Source organism: Cyprinodon variegatus, unplaced genomic scaffold, assembly GCF_000732505.1.
Source record: "Cyprinodon variegatus isolate N-32 unplaced genomic scaffold, C_variegatus-1.0 Scaffold107, whole genome shotgun sequence".
NCBI classification, from domain to species: domain Eukaryota; kingdom Metazoa; phylum Chordata; class Actinopteri; order Cyprinodontiformes; family Cyprinodontidae; genus Cyprinodon; species Cyprinodon variegatus.
Window position 1 is genome coordinate 440,910 of NW_015150560.1, and position 5,742 is coordinate 446,651.

Here is a 5,742-nt window from a genome sequence, read left to right on the forward strand (position 1 = left end):
ATTTTGATAAGTCATTACTAAAAAAAGGTAACGCCGTTACTTTCAACGCCGTTACTGCCATCACTGGTCACAGTTGCTTGACATATTTACTATTATTTGTTCTATGAATACTTTCTATTTCTATAATAGAAAGTATTTGTGGATCAGTGCTTTTAATGTTCCTTTTCTATGTCTGTTTTCCTCTCCTTTAACTCCCAGTTGTTTCCTGTAGAAGGCTCTGCTGGAGGTTTCTTCCTTTTACAAAGTAGTCTTTCCTCTCCACTGTCACTGCATGTCTGCTCCCATGAATGTTTCCTTAGATGCAAAGATTTTAACCAATCTGACTGGGAGAGTTAATGGAATTGAATGCAAAGATCTTGTTTATATGCAAACTAATCAGATTAATCCAGTGTGACGTTGCGTTGATCCACCTGCATCTACGCCTACTCACCGGTCCAGCAGTGATGCAGCATTTTATTAGGTGGGAAAAAACAATGGAGACGGGGAATCCCACAAACCTAAATACTTCCCCCGTGCCTTTAAACCTCTCTGTCTGCTGCTGAAATTCGACGGACCTAATTTCAGTGTAACATGCGGTCATGTCATGCGGTTTTGCTGAAATGTGCTGGACAGTCAAAGGGTCGATACGCTTAGAAATTACAACTGTGTCGGATTGAATTTCAGCGTAATGGTAAAACATTTCAGCGAACCAACCTGCTACCCTTAAACACACTGCAAATAACCCTGAGAAATATCATAAGAATTCAGCTTCTGACCCAAAAGGTGGTACCAGAGCCGACTCATGATCCAAACTATTACTCAGGGTTACAAGGTTTCCTACAAAATGAATTAACCACAGTCAAAATACTACTACAAACAACAACAATTGAATTAGTTTCATCCATTTTTAAGTGATGCTTTGAAATCTTTTAGTTTTTTAACATATGTTTATTCTTTAGCTCACTTCCTAAGTGGATCTCAAGAACCCATACTCGTTGTTTTAAGACCGTCACAACTGCAACTTTAGAATTAGTGCTCTAAACAGCTCCTCTCTTTGCCGCCTTTGTCCTTTAAACAGGAACCAATCATAAAACACTTGTTTTTTTTCACATTTTATGAAAAAAAAAAATGAAATTTATGTTTTCAGTTCCCTTCACTTCAAGCCCAGTATAAACGCTTGCTCTTGTCCAAAGAAAAGCCCGCCCCCAGAAGTGAACAGAATAGGATCTGGAAAACACAATTAGAAAAGAATGCAGTTTGTAGAACTCTATCTGAAAAAGAGAAAAAAAATAAAAAGATAAACAATAATTAGATAAATTTTAATCTGATAAGGCAGCAAAGGTTCCCTTAAGACATTTTACAAAGTTTCATTTCTGAATTCCCTTCACAAAATCTTTAAAAAAGAAAAAAAAAAAAAAAACGTTCTTTGCTTCGAACAAATAATGGAACAAAATTCTCTCCATAGAATAAGAGCAGTCTGTTATTTGAAGGCTGATCTTTAATTCCTGGTTCCGTTGCAGTGAATCAGAAGACCTCATGTGACCTTTGGATGCGTCCGTCTTATGTTACTCTTCTACACCTATGATCAGACACGGATCTGATTAAAAATGCTGCACGGCTCTTATCTTTAGACATCCATTGGCCTCAGTAGATTTACACATTGTGCTTTAACTTAATTAAACTGTCAGAAACGCTTTGCTTTCTTCACTGTTTTTACCACATTTTCACCTAATATTTTCTCCAGGGTTTTTTTTTTCTGACGATGCTTTTGCTTTTGCAGCCGTGATGCCTTCTGACTCCCTGAGTCCCATTTCTATCTGGGAGACGTTTGCCTAGAGTCATTCACCTGAGCGTTTCTTTTCTTTTAAAGGTGTGCATCACATCACATCCACAGCTTGTGGGACTAATGGTTGCCGTAGGGCTGTGGGGGGAAAAAACTCTGCAAACCGGTTTTATGTCATCATGACATCGCTGTGAAAAGTGGAGACCTTTGGGAAAAGGTTAATCAAAGAATAAACAGTTATTGTTTTTAGACTTACTCTCATTTCTGCAGGGAAATCTTTAAAAAGTTTTGTTTTAAATCTGATTTGACGTTTGATTCTTTGTGCTGTTTTTTAATCATCCCAGTTTTTTTTTTTTTTTTTAGATGATTAAAAGAGCTGAATGAATTTCCAGCCCACTGCTCTTTATATAACGTCGGTCTCGCGTCTGTTTAGTCGATGGCAGCTGATGTGGGTTTGATTAGTGGGACTGAGATTGTCAGAGATGACGTTCTGCACCCTGTCGCTCCCTCCACCAGTACTGCTCCCAGCAACGCACCTGTTCCCTCAACCTGCTTCATCCTCACACACACACACACACACACACACACACATGCAGTCACGTCAGCGCCTCTGGTTTCAACTTGGCTCCTTCGCTCATTATAGACTCGGTAATATTTGACAGGTTTAGACAGTGAGCGTTTCCACCTGCCAAGGTGACAGACATCTGACAGCTTGTTGAAAACTGGTTCTTTATTGCACATCCACACAAACACAGGTGTCCCCTGTGGCTGATGACAATAGGAGGCTCTGAGTGATGGACAGGTTTTATGGAAAGGTGAAGAACAGGAAAAAGGAGGGAAGGAGTGCATGCTGGGACAAAAAATAAAGGGTTGAACTTGTGGCTCGATCTGAGGTCAAATGAAAAGTTCAAATCTACTTTCTTAATCTATTCTCCTAGGTTATAAATAAGACATGATTGGATCGACATGATTAATGATTACTCATGTAATTTAAAACAGTTCATTTAATTTAAACTAAAACCTTGATTTCTTTACTGTTTAAAGGCCATAGCTGCAACCTTTTCATTATTACTTCCACAGAACGTCTACAGTGTTTCAGAATAAACATATTGATTTGTCTGAAGGAAAATGTTTTTAGTATAAAGATAATTATTTTATTATTTCATCAGCCCAAATAGAAATAAATGAAATATTTAAATAGGTTATCTACAATGTTAGCATCAAAACGAAGGATTCTCTAATGCTGAAAAATGGCTTCTTCATAAAGAAGAGAAATGAGGGTGAAAATTGGTCAAACTTAGAGAGTTGTTGCTGGTTTAACGAAGCAAAGAAGTTTGGTTAAAGTTAGCATTAGCGCCTGGCAACTGGCGGGAAAACTGTACAGAAGGAGAGCAGGCGAGTGCAAAGGGTGCAGCTTATTAGGCTGGAGGATTTAAACTTCTTTATATAACAACTTTAATTGATTGATTGACTTTATTAATCTCCATCTATCCATCCATCCATTTTCTCGCACTCTATCTGGGCCGGCTCACGGAGGCAGCAGTCTAAGCAGAGATGCCCAGATTTCCCGATCCACACACACCTGCTCTAGCTGCTTTGGGGGGACCGGACCGGACCATGCATTCAAACCGGCTTGGTTCTGCTGCACTGTAGTCGACCAAATTCCCGGACGATTTTGAAATTCCCCCTTTTAAATTTTTTTAGGTATGAAAAGTAGGACATGTCCTGGAAAAAGAGGATGTCTGGTCACCCTAAGTGAACGCTCTCTCTGTGTGGAATTCACCAGGTGCCGCTGGACCGCGCAGTTTAGGTTTTATTGCATTGATGAAATTATAGAAATACCATAAAGCGATCTTTTTATGGTTGACGTGTTTCTTTTGGGAGGAGCTGATTGAATCATGGAACCAAACAGGAACTGACATCCCAAAATCTCACATCCTCTGTCACCAGCGTTGCTTGGTGTTATTTTTATTTTGAGGATTTGGGGGGGGTAAAAATGAAGAAAGTTCCCATCCCTGCATCAGAGCGCTACCTGTTCCATTTGTGGATGGTTTTCTAGGCTTGCAACAGAACTATCAGCGCGTTCACGAGTCTACGGAAACCGCGGCAGACCAAACCAGATGAAAGTGCGCATTCAGCGTCTGCTCTGCCAATAATGCAAGCGTAGAAGAAGAAATGTGCTGTTTACCTGTGCAAAGAAAGAAACAACGAAAGAAAAATGTCTGAGGACTTCAGTGTTGAGGAAGAGCATGAGTTCTTTGCCGAGCTGAATGCGCTGGTTTGGTCTGCCGCGGTTTCCGTAGCGTCGTGAACGCGCTTTTAGGAAATCCTATACACTACTGTTTATGCTCTAAAAACATTCTAAATGACTTCGTTTCGAGTAAATTCTGGATGCTACCCACTCAGGACACTTGGAATACATTGGACGAGCAGTATGGAGGAATATTGAAACGTTTTTTGTGGACTTTTATGGACCTTTCTGTCTCGGGCGCCATAGACCTCCATTATTTGAATGTCAGCAGACAGCAAGAAGCCTCCCAGATCTCCAGATGCATTTGAGATATCAAAAAAGTACTCCAGAATGTTGTTCAGCATGGGGGTGAGTAGAAAATGAAGGCTAATCATGTTTTGGGTGTACTATTCCTTTAAGCTCATGATGAGAGTCAGCTTTAGATCATTTTATAAACCTAAATCATTACGATTGACTCTTGTAGCAAGAAATAATTTGACTTGTAAGACATAAAAAACATACGTCATCTGCATAGATAAAAAAAATCTGATGAAAACTGATCAATAATCAAACAAACATTAAATAATTCCTTTAATCAAATAAAAAAATACCCTCATTTATTTCATGCATGCATCTCTTTTTATTTTGCATGTATTTTTTGGCTTTCCATACTTCTGCTGTCCAATTGTTGTAACATATAGGATTTTGCTTGTGTTGTCTTTTGATTTGAGCTTAAAATGTCTTCATTAGGTTGTTACTTTTCAGTTGAGGTTCTACGACAGGATCTATTTTTTCTTTTTTTTTTGGCTTCTGATCACCTTCAACCTTCCGCAGGTGGAGCGGTGATTGTGCCTCTAAAACAATACCTATTGGACCTATACAGCATTTTGCTCTGATTTCATTCTTTTATTTTGCTACAGAAAAAAAGTTAAGGAAATTAACCGATAAATGTAATGAATTTGTCATTAATATTATTAATGACAAAGACAAGGCTGAGTTCATTGAGTCAGACGAGACTGAGACCATAAAAAGATCAGTCTTGAGTGATACAATGTTAGGGTTGTTAAGTTTCCCCAACTTTAACCTATAAAAAATGAAACAAAGACAGTGTAAGATTTTTCCTGAAATGCTTTGCAAAGGGGAGACAGAGTTGAACTATCAATCTCTGCATCTCCGCTTGGCTCAACACTTGCCAGGCTTTTTATTGAGCAGTCAACACATTACAACAGCGGGCGTTCGTTTCGATTACACAGTCTATTAGACATAGCATGAACTTTTAAGATAGGGAACTTGCCTGGTTTCAGTATACGCTTTACATAAAGTGTCGGGGTTATGACCTTTCACTTCTCTGCTTCTCAAATGAAAAACAGGAAAACATTCTTGCAAAACATTTGACCGTCTTATGTGTTGGGATCTGGAGGTCTGTCCATTTTTCTCCACCAGAGGGCGTTCCAGGTCTCCTGGAGCTGGAGCTGACTTCACCACCTGCAGCTCGTTTGCTCATCAGGAGACCAGTACTTAAAGGAGAATTCCGGTTTTTTACACTTTAAGCCCATTTTCTGTAGTTTCCAGGATGAAATCGAATGATCGACACCAAAATTTTGACAATTGGTCCTGTCTCTGCTTTTTGGCTCATTTAGAATCCCCCCCTGGCTGCTTCAGAACGGCTTCCATTGTGCATGTCCGATAATGTCCTTAAAACAACCTTAAACGTTCTTTTTTTTAAATATGCTACTCACCGGGTCGTCAG